Genomic DNA, 15687 nt, shown 5'->3' with positions numbered 1-15687 from the left:
CCGGGAATATACTGATCATCCTGAAAGCTTGTGTTAGCCAAATTTTCAATGTAGCAACATACTTTTTCAATAGCGTCGGCAAGTCAGAACAATTGCAACGCTTGCAAAATTTGTCTAAAGTTGGTAAGACGTCAGTGGAGGTAGTTGTAGGCAAAGCAACTGTAGTTGAAGCAGTGGTAGTAATAGTAGTGCTCGCGGTCATTGCTATACTAATCGTTGTTGAACATGACGATGATGAATCTGACTGTCTGTTTCGCTTGCACTCATTGAATAGTTCACCACTGATATATTTATATCTTTGCCCATCTTCAACTTCGTCATCAATTGGGTAGCTTCTATAAGGAGTGGTTGTTTTAGAAGTGAGTCTGAGCCATTGTATTGTGAACGTAATAGAACAACGACAGAAATAAATTTAAGTTGAAATATTTTAGCAATATGTGTATTAGCAACGACGGTCAATGACGTGTTCTAAATGTGCACTTGTTTCCGGATTGTCACAATTGCCGGAAACGTGCGATGTCCCTCATTGTACTTATATTATAGTACTATATAACATACTAGCTGCATTACCCGCCTACAAAAACATATTCATGTGCAGCATAAGGCTTATTGAGAGTTGTCTTTTATACTGTAAAACAGCTCCAAATATGCAGTCTACTGAAATGGTTGCCCTGATCAGAGTATGCATACACATATACATGTCAATGTTGGAGAGCACAATGGAAATCTGCAATGTGTTTTACAGCTAGATGCGTGTAAAATCCAGTAAATATTCTAGATTCATGTGTTGATTCATTCATTTGTTCATACCCGTCTATATTTGCAGTTGACGATCACGCGCTTTTGCCGCCGAGCCCCCGCCTCGACTGACCAGTCTTTACCTGCCAAGCAGTTGACAATCACACTCTTGCACTCGCTTCGTAATCAATCGCTTCGCACTCGCAATCAATCGCCTTGCAATCAATTGGCCTGCACTTGCCTCGCAATCAATCGCCTTGCACTCGCCTTGCAATCAATCGCCTCGCAATCAATCGCCTCGCAATTAATTGCCTCGCACTCGCCTTGCAATCACCTTGCACTCGCCTCGCAATCAATCGCCTCGCAATCAATTGCCTCACAGCACTCAATCAACTTGCACTCGCCTCGCAACCAATCACCTCGCACTCGCAACCAATCACCTCGCAATCAATCACCTACATGTAACACTCAATTGCTTTGCAATCAATCGCCTCACACTCGCCAACTCATTCATCAAGAGGGCCGCGCTTGGAGACTCTCGCTGCACTCAGGGCGAAAAAGGTCTCCTGCACATCCCCGAATGAAGCCACGGCCCTGAACCGCTAGCTGCATTACCCGTCCATGAGAACGTATTCATGTACAGCAAGAGGTTTATTGAAAGTTGTCTTTCACACTGTAAAACAACTCCAAATATGCAGTCTACTGAAATTTTTTGCCCTGCTCAGACTATGCATACACATATATGTCAATAATGTTGAGGAGAACAATGGAAATCTGTGATACATTTTACAGCTAGTCTACAATGCATCAGTCTCAAACCACTCAAATCGGAGTTGCCCTATTTGTGTACAGAGAACTGATAATGAAGTTCTTCAAACTGGTAGTATTGAAAAGTGTTGCATCTTTTAAAAAACTATACAAAATATTTTGCTACCGACAGCATTTATTGAATGAAGACTTCTACATGCTTAAAACACTAATCATAACTCACCATTTCTTCGTCTATAGCCTGTGTTTTGACATGGTATATATAAAAAGTAATGAGGTTGTGTCGATCAAATTTATATGTATAACAGCACAGACAGTATGATATCAAGGCAGATACAGCATTAGCATTTTACAATAATAAAACATAACGCTAACATGATAGCCTTTTTATGAGATACAACGAGGAAAACAAATGCATGAAAATATATATATACTGAAAAATACGTTCGAAAATGCTGTATGTGGTATAGCAGAACATGAAGAACATAGCATGACATAAGAATAACACAATGTTAGTTCAACGCAACACTTGCGGTTTGACAACAATTTTTGTTTTTCTGTCGGGTGTATGAACAAATAGTTTTTGGCTTGTGCCTACTTTTGAGCAGGCGACGTACAGCTGGTCATGGCTAAAGCAGGGTGACAGTAAGTCGATATCGGCTGCTCTCTTTCTTTTCACCATCGCCTATCGCAACCCTCGGAGTACTCGTGAAAGTTCTGTGGTAGTAAGTTACAGTAGGCCTACTCATAGCTGAAGAAAAAAATTAGTTACTCAGCTGCTGAAGGAAATGAACAAGTCCCACTATCACGAACAGTGGCAAATCCAACATTATTAAGTAGTGGAGGTGTGGCAAATCATAGACAATACAACATTGAATGAGAAGTACTTATCTTTTTGAAGTAGAAATTTAATAGGTAAAACGCAGTAGCAGTACCTGTACAAGTTCTGTAGTTCTGTAGTACTCGTAGCGAGAAAAAAAATGAACTATCACAAACAGTGACAAATCCAAAGTTTTTAACCTTTTCACTGAAGTAGACTCGTTTATCCGTTTTCTATGGTCGACTGCATAGACGCATTTTTGCTAGTTTACCAGCAATTGCTAGTAACTGAATTTTATTATTCATTGATAACATTACCAACGATTTTTAAGACTTTTATGGTAGTGACAGTGTTGTCCTAAGATTTCTCTATAAAACTAGCTTAAAGTTTAATATTTTAATCTTGGTTTGGGAATTTCCAACGTAAAAACTAACATTTTGTAAGTTCTTTAAACGCGTCCGAGTTAGAAAACAATTAACTACTTATGTTGATGACATTATAGCCGATTCAGAGTTTTGTGATTACACAGATAATTAAAAGAGCAATAGCAGCACTGACTCTGATAGTGGTGAAAGTAATGGTTTTATAAGAATAAGGAACATTGTAGAGGATCGTTTAGCTTCGTAGCTTCACATCGCTTTATCAATTCAAAAAGTATAGATACAATGAATTTTTTGCATAACAGTGTTTGTTAAAATGTTGGCAAAATAAAATATATAACCAAAACAAACGTTCAAGATAGAGTTTGAAAGTTGAAAAATATTGTATACATATCATGAAGCAATATTGGCAAAATGGCTGGCAGTAGGCCGATAGCTAAATTTGTACATGAACGCAAGTAAAAGAGTTATGCAGTGGAGGTGTGGCAATTTATAGACAATACAACATTGAATAAGAAGGACATACCTTTTTAATGTAGAAGTTTAGTAGGTGACAACAGCGCTTTTTCCAGTGGCCGCAAGAAACAAGCGTTCTCGGTACACATTGGCAGTAAATATTAGTTACATGTAAATTACTACTCATTAATATATTTTGTTTAATGAGTAGTACATTTGTATAGCTGTATAGGCACCTTTGTATAGGCCGCAGAACTCAGGACAGTGCTTTTTAACACGGCAGCAACTTTGCTGTTTAAAACGAAACAGTGCCGTTGGGCACTGTGAAGAGGCGCACTAACCGGAGATTCCGGTTAATGCCCCTTAGTTGGGAAAGAAAAAACTACAGAATGCCGCCCTCTTATATAAGCCGCATGGCTCAAACCATCAGAAAAAAAAGTAGCGGCTGACAGTCCGAAAAGTACAGTACTCTATAAGGTGGACCAACACGGGCGCACACACACATAACATATAGTACATTGTACATATATTATAGTATTATATAACATATAGTACATTGTACATATATTATAGTGCTATATAACATATAGTACATTGTACATATATTATTATTATATTGTTAATTTATTCGCTTCGTACAGCTGAATCAAAAAAAGAGAAGACCGCTCTATAAGGTGGACTAACACACATACACACCTGCACACAAATATACAGACAGATAATTTGCCGTTTATATAGTAGATATATTTTCTGTAGATATATATGTAGATAAATATATATATATAGATATATATGTAGATATATATATAAATGTATATATATATATGTATATATATATATATATATATATATATATATATAAGTTACAAAGTTGTGCAAAGCTCATCACTTTTGTGATTTGAGCACTCTGGTGGCAGCACATCGATTTTCTTAAAGTCTGTGAGGCAACCTAGTTGTTTCATGGCAGGAAATCAACTCTCATTGGTAATGGGATTTGTGTCCCTTGCCTAAGCTCTGAGCTGCACTGATGAGGCTTCAATAGCCGAAACAGTACTGTCTGTAGCATGAGTATATGCTCCCTTACTTCGGTTTGGTTGAGCACTCTGTGAGAGGTGCGGCACTATTAGCCTTTGTGCAAAGCTCATCACTTTTGTGATTTGAGCACTCTGGTGGCAGCACATCGATTTTCTTAAAGTCTGTGAGGCAACCTAGTTGTTTCATGGCAGGAAATCAACTCTCATTGGTAATGGGATTTGTGTCCCTTGCCTAAGCTCTGAACTGCACTGATGAGGCTTCAATAGCCGAAACAGTACTGTCTGTAGCATGAGTATATGCTCCCTTACTTCGGTTTGGTTGAGCACTCTGTGAGAGGTGCGGCACTATTAGCCTTTGTGCAAAGCTCATCACTTTTGTGATTTGAGCACTCTGGTGGCAGCACATCGATTTTCTTAAAGTCTGTGAGGCAACCTAGTTGTTTCATGGCAGGAAATCAACTCTCATTGGTAATGGGATTTGTGTCCCTTGCCTAAGCTCTGAGCTGCACTGATGAGGCTTCAATAGCCGAAACAGTACTGTCTGTAGCATGAGTATATATATATATATATATATATATATATATATATATATATATATATATATATATATATATATATATATATATATATATATATATATATATATATATATATATATATATACTCATGCTACAGACAGTACTGTTTCAGCTATTGAAGCCTCATCAGTGCAGCTCAGAGCTTAGGCAAGGGACACAAATCCCATTACCAATGAGATATATATATATACATATATATACATATATATATATATATATTAACTAAAAGCAAGTGCAAAAGCATATAAAAAGAGAACTCTACACTAAAAACCTAAAAGATTATTAGTGGAGTATGAAATATTTGAAAAATTATTGCGAAAAAAGTAGACATTTAGTATTTGCGTTACAAATTTGTTTCGTGTGAAGCACTCCTCAGACGCGATTGTACTAAAATGAAAAGCTTTACCGAATGTGCCAAAATATCAGAAATGGGCTCGCTGTGTTAATCATGTAATTTAGTGCTAAGTGTAACCGAGAAGATAACTCCTAGCATGTCTGCAATTAGACGTCAATTCATTTCTTTTATTTAATGTGCCTAAGTGTGGTTTGCATATTATGAAGTATTTTTCAAGTAAACATAATTTGCATCGTTTTGTTTTGTTTGTATATGGTTGTGCTTGAGCTAATATTTTCCGTGTTATGTTGTATGTTGAGTTGCTTTCTTTCAACTTCCAAATGTGCTTGCTCAATTCTGTGTGGTGTTGTTTGTTTTTTTGGTTAAACGAGGCTTTATGGTTGCTGTATCTAGTTTTAAATTCGGTTGAGCAAAGTCCTATGTAGGTCGCTACGTGGTTGTTTGTATTGTTGCTTACTGTTGCTTGATATATCACATTTTTGGCTCTGCATTTTCCTTCCAAAGGGCAGTTGTTCTTTTGTCTGCAGTTGCAACTTTTTTCGTTGTCTTCTCTTTGTAGTGCACTGGTTTTATTAAGGGGTTTTGTTGCTCCCATCAATGATTGTTTTCATGTTTGGCATTACTGAGTAGCTCAGTTTTAAGGTTTGTCTATTAAATATTGCTTGGAATGGGTGTTTCTTTGGGAAACATGTTGTAACTATGCTGAAGAATTTTTGTCCGATATTGGTTGCAACATTGGCGCTGAATGGTGGGTTGTACCATGTGATTTCTCTTTGTCTGTTACGTTTTTTAGGTTTTTTCATGTTGGTTTCATATTGTAGTTTGCTGTTGTATCCACTCTTGTGGAGTGCTTCTTGGTATGGTTGCACTGTGCTGTTAAATTGTTGTTCATCCGATGAAAGTGCGTTTAATCGTTTGTTTATGTTGTCTGGTAGGTTTTTCAATATGGAATGTGGATGGTTGCTTTGTTTGTGCACATATAGTATTGTGTTGCCTGGTTTTTGGAAAGGCTTGAAGCTGCCATCTTGTAGATTTAAAGTTACATCAAGAAAGTTCACTGATCGTTTGTTCGCCTCAATAGTAATTTTCAAGTTGTTCTTATTAAATATGTTGCATATTAGTTTCTTTGTTCTCTCTATAGCTTGTGGTGTACCCTTGCAAACCGCAAGTCTAATGCTTTTGAAACCGCAATCTTAATAACTCTTAATACATCGAGCCCATTTCTAACATTTCGGTACATTCAGTACAATTTTTCATTTTAGTCCAACCGCGTCTGATGAGTGCATCGCACGAAACAAGTTTGTAGCGCAATTACTAAAATTTTACTTTCTTCTTAATATTTTTTTTCAAATATATATAAATATTTGAAAAAAACATGACTGGACATTTATATATATGTCCAGTCATGGCTCTAAAATGACTATAGTACCAACCAGAGCTGCTGGCTGCTTTCTGCAAAATGCTTTTTTGCAAATGTAAAATGTTTATGCTAAGAAAATCGGACATTATTGAAAACAAATCACATTGTCTGATTAAATTAACTTGCACGTTGTATTGAAACTAAACTAAAAGAATGTTGAGTTTTGAGTCATAACATTAAATAGGTTCATGGTTTATAGCATCGCGTAAAAACCTACAATCTTAAGAAAAACCTGTAAAAGGCGAGACTTTTGATAATGTAGAGTTTGAATTTATTAGCTAACCGAATTTTTAAGTACAATCTTTTAGAAACATCCACCACTTGCTTTCTTGCTGACTTTCACTCAAATATGCAGCCTTTTGAAGCTCTATAAGCTCCACTCTAGTGAATATTCAATAATCATTGGTGTATTGTGATTACCCATGATGCATCATGTATAAACAAGTGTGTTTAGAGTAAACAAAATCATTATTATTAGTAAATGTGAGCTATATAGCTATACTTGATATATTGGGTGTTACATAGCTTTCTCTCCACCTTCATACAGATACTATGTAAGTTTCTATTAGATTCATTAGCCGTGTCTGTTGACTAGCTTTGTATCTGAACTATGAGAGATTATCAGTTGATGACTTTGAATAAAGTTTAGACAAATTATCTGCTCAATGTTATGAGCTATTTTAAAAATTTTAATGAATTGGGAAAATCTATCAGATATAATATCAAAATATTTTGATAAACTCTACTTTTGCAGATATGTGATCTGTATCACAAAATGCATTGAGTGATATGAGTTGTTATGTTGGTTGAAATACGCTTAGCATTCTGCATTACGCAAGTAGTCGCTAAAGCTCGCTTTGAAGGTTCTTATTAGTAAGTTTAGCAGTAAAGATAATAGCTTGCTCAAATTATTCACTGGCAATGTGCCAGGATAATGGCAAGTGGCAGTCAACTACATTAGCTGTCACTGTTCATAAGCTGTTTTTTAATACCCTTGCAATGCCGGTACGCTTAATTCTACACTTATAATAGACAAAATAAATGCCAAGAAGACACCAACACTGTTACAGTACACCATGGTAAGCAAATGTTCATCAGTAGAAAGTAAAAAGTAAAGCACTCTTTTGAAATAAGCGCAAACTATGAGAAATTTTTGATAAATCCTTAGTTAAAATTGAATTTAATATTTATTGAGCAGAGTTGGGATGAACAAAAATAGCAAGACTATTTGAGTCACACCAGCAGAAATCAATATTGAATTTGGCCTTGATCTTGACTCATCATATCCCAGAAGGATAACCTTTGTCCAGTCATGGCAATGCCTTCCTCATCTTATTAAATACTAATACAGCTTTTAATAGTAGTAATGTATTACTGAATTTGCTTATTGTACTTTATAACCCAACTCAGCTACTTATCATTATGAATAATGAATTAATAAATAATTACAATGAATATCTAAATTTGATGATTTGAAGAAAAACTTGCACCTCTGAAAAATGATAATGTAGCATTCAAATACAATGTAGATATATTGAGAATGCTGCGAACTACTGAATTAATTTACAGAATAAGTGATTTTTAGGGCTTTTCAGATCTATATTGACAAATTCCACTTTGCCATTGTGCGTGTTTACGTGCGTGCGTGCGTGTGTGTGAGTGTGTGTGTGTGCTTGTGTGTATGTATGTGGGTGCTTGTGTGTATGTATGTGGGTGCTTGTGTGAATGTGTGTGTGTGGGTGCTTGTTTATGTATGTGGGTGCTTGTGTGTAATCTTGTGCGTGTGTGTGCCTGCATGCGTGTGTGCGTGTGTGTGTGTGCGTGCATGCGTGCGTGCGTGTGTGTGTGCGTGCGTGCGTGCGTGCGTGCGCGTGCGTGCGTGCGGTGCGTGCGTGCGTGCGTGCGTGCGTGCGTGCGTGCGTGCGTGTGTGTGTGTGTGTGTGTGTGTGCTTGTGTGTATGTATGTGTGAACTTGTAAATGCATGCAATTGGGGACTCACACCAGAATTTAACAGACAAATTGGGGACGTTCGGAAATTGGGGACGTCCCCAATCTTTTAAACCCTTTTTTCTTATAAAAAACTAAAAAATATATAGTTTAATCCAACTCCCGACAAAATCTGAGCACTGTCCCCAAATGCCTGCATTTGTACGAGAACATCTGTGAGTGTGGGTGTGTGAAAAAATATGTAAGTCCCCATAAAGTTTGTTAAATTCTTACACACATTTGACCTGTTTCCATTTGTGAGTAGGCAAATATTTTCGGAGTTTTCTTCTCATAGAAACTTTTTACCTAACAATTGGGGACATTATATCTTATTGGGGAGCTAATTTCTACCTTGTAAAAACTCACAATATTTGCGAGTTGCTACAAGAATGAAATTACAAGAGATGAAAACTCACAATATTTGTGAGTTTTTTTTTTAAATGTAGCTTCGGAAGCAAATTGAGCGTTTACACTATTTTTGAACTTATGTTTAGCTAAAGGCTATATTTGCTCTTCTGCATTACAAATGTATTTTGTAGTTTAGCATTTGCAGAGTTTTTTTTACAATATAATGTATTTGGTCAGCAGTTATACACGCTCAGCAGACATTTGAAAGTGTGTCTCGTTAGCTTCCTTCAATAGTTCAGGCCTTTAATAATCCTTGAGAGCTCTTGTACTTTTTCAAATATTCTCACATATGCATCCTTTTTTACTTACTAGCTTTTATTTTTAGTATGGTTGTAGTTTATACGCAATTAAAAAAATTGCGCTTTATTATTCAAAAGATTTGTTTGAATTCATTATGTACATTTCTTACATAAGTTATAGCTGCATAAAATCTCAGGTTAATTTCACATAGTCTTAAGCATAAGATCTCTGTACATGTACTTTATTGACTTCAAATCTTGATCCATTGTATGTCTTTGCAAGAACTTTACTACATCATCCTTCCTTGATATTTTTAAACTGAATAAAATATTAAAATAAAACATGTAGCCTCCAATGCTTTCTCTAACTCGTTTACATTTTTCCTATATCTATGAATAATAATGGTCAAAATTCTGGTTTAAAATATATTTTAAAAGTTAACTTGAATGTCTGATAATTTTGGTTCAAAACATTTAAAACAAACATTATTAAACCAATTTCAAGTGTCTCTGCAAATTTGTAATCTGAGATCTGTATGTTGTTAGAATTCAATGAAATTTTCTGTTTTTTCTTTCTCAGACCAACGATCCATCATTGAACTTTTTTACTATGTAGTATTCTTTCATCAGCTCCACTAAAAAACTTTTGTTGCTGTTTGACAAGGTAGTATATCTTTAGAGAATGAAAAAGCTAGATGGAAAATTCTGCCATACATTTATTGCTCCTCATTGAAAATACTTATAGTTGTTTTAGAAAATATATATATTTCATCAAGTTTATTTTTAGTATGTTAACAATACCAATCTTTTTATCTAAAGCTTGATTGTAATTTAACTCTTATGTCCCTATGCTTGCTTTTCATGTATGGCTTGAAAACAATGGAATTATACACGTTTCTAGTTTAATCAATTGCGGTTATCAATGTGTAAAACTAAGCAGCAGTGTCAACATTTAATGAATATATTTAATTCTTTTTGGCTTTTGGATTTTTGAAAAAGTGCTTGTCATCACCTCACTTGTTCTTTTTACTTTTTTTATAATAGTTAACTCATGCTGACGCAATGTAAATATGTTGATGACTGGCATTGCTAGCAGTATAAAATGAAATACGGCAACAAAATTAATTCAGTAACGTAATTAAATTTGTTGTCTGTTTATGTCAATCGCTAATGGCCTAACGCTGAGTTATCCTTTGTACATCAAACATGTGTATCATCATTAATAGTTCCTAAAAGTAAATTAAAAAAGTGTCATAATATGTATATTTATTACTCAACAAAGATTTCATAGACAACTATAGAACTGTTGAACTGAGTTTGAAGTAGAAATGAAGTCATGCATAACTTTTAATAGCATAATTGTGAAAGTGTGCACATGAGATTGCACATGAAGTTGTCCACCAAGCACATGAAATTGGCAAAAAATTAAGTATACAAAAAAGCAAAGTGTTTTTGCATACTCGCAAACAATAAAAAGATTTTTTGGGGTGTTAAATGGGTGTGAAATACTGACCGCAAATAATCGTCAACATGAATGATTTTTTTAATGTTTATTTTTACTTCGTTCATGGGAATACAACAGATTAAATTTTTTTTAATTTTATTGTAGTATTCATCATATATAATTTTAGCTGGATTTCAGTAGTGTATATATGTAAGAGCCTAATACGGTTCAGTGAATGCATGAAACTTTGTTTGTTATACGATACAAAGCCAAATGCGCTTAGCTAACGTCTCAACAAATAAGCAATGCATACTGAAAATCTATATATAAATATCAGTGTCTTTTTGTCTTTTATTGTATGTTCATTTATAATAAGTATGCTTTGTTTTAACATAACAATGCATAACTTACATGACTCTCTCATTAGCTTGATTGATATGATAAGCAAGAATATTGCAATCAGTAGAGAGCTGTAGTAGAACTGAAACAGGCACAGTATAAATTACACAAATATATAAAAAGTACACAGAAATAAATGCAGTACGCAGAAATAAAAGAAAACACCTTCATTTGAAACCGTCATTTTTATTACCCGTGCAAAATCGGGCAATCTGCTTGTTTTATATAAAGCAAGAGAGGCTGCTACCTATTTGTAAAAATTCACAACAATAAAAAATCTAAAGAAGTTAGACCAATATAAAGAAAAACATTTTTTATAATTAAAACACAAAATGAAAGTAAAACTTCTGTTGATCACCAAAAAATACCAAATAGTAGATCCCTGGTCAAAGATTTTCAAAATCACACTGGCAAAACTGCTAGCAATTTCTTGTTAACTGTTTTTTTAATTATTCTTGACAAAGTTATTACATGCGCTGTTTTAATTAAAAAAGTTTACAGGTAAACGTTTGTTATTTTGCTATTTTTAATTTTGTTCCAAAAACTTTGCAATTATTTTTTATAGATTGCATTGTAACAAACTAATTTTAGATATCAATAGCGATAGGGCAATAAATTAATTATGGTGCTGTTGTTATTGTGATTCCTAATTTGAAGTAAACAGTTTTATAAGAATTATTCTATAGCGGGCCATTGACTACTTCTGTTGGAAAGCTTACCTACAGTTTTAATGTTTGAAAAACCGACTCATTTAACTTTTTGTTGGTCATAGTTGCTTGTTTTTCTAATAGTTACTTTAAAAAACTCTCACAGCATTGGTAAAATTTTCGTGCTATTTGAGATTTGTTTGAGCCAACATGTTATCGCTTCTCAACCTTTGCCTGTTATACATTTAGCCTGTAGTGTCTTGCTTATGATTATGTAACATCGCAGAACCACAAGTTAAATATAGAGAACAAAGAAACTTATTCAGTACTGCTGGTCATCTGTAATAACAAGATTATAACATTGGATGCTTTACACACCAAATCAAAGACAAATAAGATGTTTACTTCCATAAAATTTGTGCTATACAATTTACAAATATTCAATGAGTTTATTATTTTCCATTTACTCCATTCTATAATATTCTATTGGCACAAGGCTTTATTGTTAATTAAAAACCAAGCAGATGCAGTGAGTGAGACATGTTTTTAATAAAATAGTAGCTTGTAAATTTCACAGACACTGCAAATAATTTGTCAATAATTTACCTAGGCGCGAGATTTTGAACTTCATTTGCAATATCACCCAGTTAGCCTCAAACAGAACAAATTGTATTTGTTTTGTATTAATGATACTCATGTTCACATTCACTTTAAATCGCATTGTTTTTACTATGCCAATCTTTTTAAGAAAATGCGTACTTATTTGCCAATATAAATAGCTTTCAAAATGCATCAAATTACTGCTCAGGCGCCAAAGAGTAATGTTATATGTTTTAAATAGAGAAAATAAAGTGAACCACCTGTAATAATCAAGCCGGATCATATTTTCAAAATATTACATATGAATTGATGTTGCACACAAAGATCACTGTTATCATGAACTATACAGACATAGATCAATGTTGTCAAATATTTCCCATGGAAACATCCTATTTGACATTCGCAAGAATTTTTTATAGATTGCAGTGTAGCAAACTAATTTTAGATATCAATAGTGCAATAATTTACTTATTGTTCTATTGTTATTGTGATTGCTAATTTGAACTAATCAGTTTTATGAGAATTATTTTATAACTGGTCATTGACAACTTTGGTTGTAAATTTTATCTACAGTTTCGATGCTTGGAAAACCCATCTAATTGTACTTTGTGTTACTGATAGTTGCTCTTTTTTCCATAATTACTTTGAAAAAGTCTCACGGCATTAGTGAATATTTGATGCTGTTTGCGATTTGTCTGACCCAACATGTTATCGCTTCTCAATCTTTGCCTGTCATACCTTGAGCCTGTAGTGTCTTGCTTATGATTATGTAATATCGAAGAATCAGGAGTTAAATCTGGAGAACAAAGAAACTTATTCAGTACTGATGGTCATATACAATAACAAGATTATAACGTTTGATGCTTTATACAGCAATCAAAGACAAATCAAATGTTTACTCTCATAAAGTTTGCTCTTGCTAGCATATACAATTTACAAATATTTGATGAATTTAGTATTTTCTGTCTACTTTGCTCTACAGTATTCTATTCTGCGCAAAGCTTTATGGTTAGCTAAAATGCAAGCAGACTCAGCAAGTGAGACATGTTGTAAATGCTATGGTGGCTTCAAAATCCCCAGACACTGCAAATAGTTTTTAAGAATCTACCCAGGTGCCAGGTTTTAAACTTTATTTGCAACATCACCTAGCTAGCCTCAAACAGGAAATATTACATTTGTTTTGGATTAATGATAGTCGTGCTCACGTTCATTTCAGATCACATGATTTTCACTAAGCCCATTTTTTAAGGAAATGCGTACATATTTGCCTATCTAAACAGCTTTCGCAGTGCATCAAATCACTGCATAGTTTCTGAAGAGTTATCACATGCATCTTAAATAGAAAAAATAAAATGAACAAAAGCTAACAATCAAGACAAATCATATTTTTAAAATATTTCATCTAAATTGATGTTGTTCCCATAGACTACTATAATTATCATACGCTATACTGACATAGGGCAATATTGTCAAATGATTTATTTGATAACATTATGAAAAACAAAACGTAATATGGAACACAAATTAATTCTTTAATTGGACTATCGAATTTACAAAGAGTTGAACAGTTACATTTTAAAACAAATATGAAGGGTATTTCTTATAAAACCTTTTTCAATTTCTCAAGAGAAATTTAGTATTTTGACAATTTTAATGCAATTTAACCATGAGCAACTTATACCAGAAGAAAATTATGATAGACAATAGAATTATATCACCCTAACTATAGAAGGTTTGAAGTCATGTATTTACTGATTTGCTTTAGTTTTTAATTTAAATTGCAATTGGAAAAAATCTTTTAAACCCAAAATGCATGATTCTCAAAGTTGATTGTTGGAATATCACACTTCCAAAGTTTTTTTCTTTTGCATCACATTAGATAGTTCGGTTGATGTACCGGCTTGCACAGCAAGAACTTTAATAGTGAGTGTTTATTGCAAAGTTGTTTTCTAGAGTCGTTGTTTTTGTAATAATTTTTGTTTAATATCCGTCGTTTTGGTATACTTTTAGTGTTGGTAGAGAATCTCCTGAACCAAGTAAATATTATTACTTTCCACTTATTTTCTGCTAAACATTAAGCAGCAAGGGTCCAGGTAATCATGATGCAACATCAAACAGCAACAAGATCTATTAATAGAACAAAGGAAATTATGCAATACGGTTACTTGCAGGCAATAATAAGATCATATGGTTTGCGACTTTTACACAGTCTCTCATCCAGAAAAGAAATTTTTTCTTTAAAGATATGCTCTCCATAACATACTACACTTAAAAATATTTAACGGTTTTAATTACAATGCTAATTTTATATGAAGCAAGAGAGGCTGATAATTGCTTATAAAATTCACAATAATAAAAAAGTCTGCAGGAATGATACCAATTTGCAAAAGTATTTCTGATAATTTAGACATGAAGTTAAACAAAAACTTGTGTTGAGCACCAATAATTACCAACTGGTAGATCCCTTGTTGAAAATTCGCAAAAGCACACTTGCAAAATTGCCTGAAGATCCTTGTCAACTGTTTGTTATTACTGCTGACAAAGTTATTACTTTTGGTCTTTTACTCAAGGAAGGTCACAAGCCAAAACTCCTGTTTTGTCAATTTGTAATTTTGTTTGAAAAACTACACAAGTCTTTTTAGAAATTGCATTGTAACAAAATAATTTTAGATATCAATAGCAATAGTGCAATAACCTACTTATTGTTCTATTGTGATTGCTAATTTGAACTAAACATTTTTTTTAGAATTATTCTATAGCTGGCCATTCACTACCTTTGTTGAAAAGCTTACCTATAGTTTTAAAGATTGGAAAACTCATCTCACTTTACTTTGCGTAGCTCATACATGTATATTGCCACCCCTTTTTATTAATAATTGCTTTGAAAAAGTCTCACAGCATTGATAAACTTTCTGCTCTGTTTAAGAGTTTTCTGAGCCAACATGTTTATGACTGTTGAAACTTTGCCTGTCATACATTGAACATGTCTTGTTCTGCTTATGATTATGTAATATTGAACAAGGATCAATTAAACTTAGGGAACAAAGAGACTTATTCAATACTGCAATCAGTAAAGTTCAGCGCTGCTCATGCACAATGACAAGATTATAACAGTTTCTGCTTGTACACGAAATCAAAGACAAAGAAGATCTTAAACTCTTATAAAGTTTGTGCTCAATAGCATAAACGCTTTACAAATATTAAATGAACTTAGCATTTTCTGTCTACGCAGTTCTATAATATTCTATTCTGCGCGCGGCTTTATGGTTAGCTAAAAACTAAGCAGATTCAGTGAGTGAGACATGTTGTTAGTAAAATGGTAGCTTGTAAATCTCACAGACACTGCAAATAATTTGTCGAAAATCTACCTAGGCACAAGATTTTAAACTTTATTTGCAACATCAGATAGTCATG

The sequence above is a fragment of the Watersipora subatra genome, chromosome 5 (assembly GCF_963576615.1).
Source record: "Watersipora subatra chromosome 5, tzWatSuba1.1, whole genome shotgun sequence".
Lineage (NCBI taxonomy): Eukaryota > Metazoa > Bryozoa > Gymnolaemata > Cheilostomatida > Watersiporidae > Watersipora > Watersipora subatra.
The sequence above is the reverse complement of the archived record's forward strand: the minus strand, read 5'-3'. Positions refer to the sequence as shown.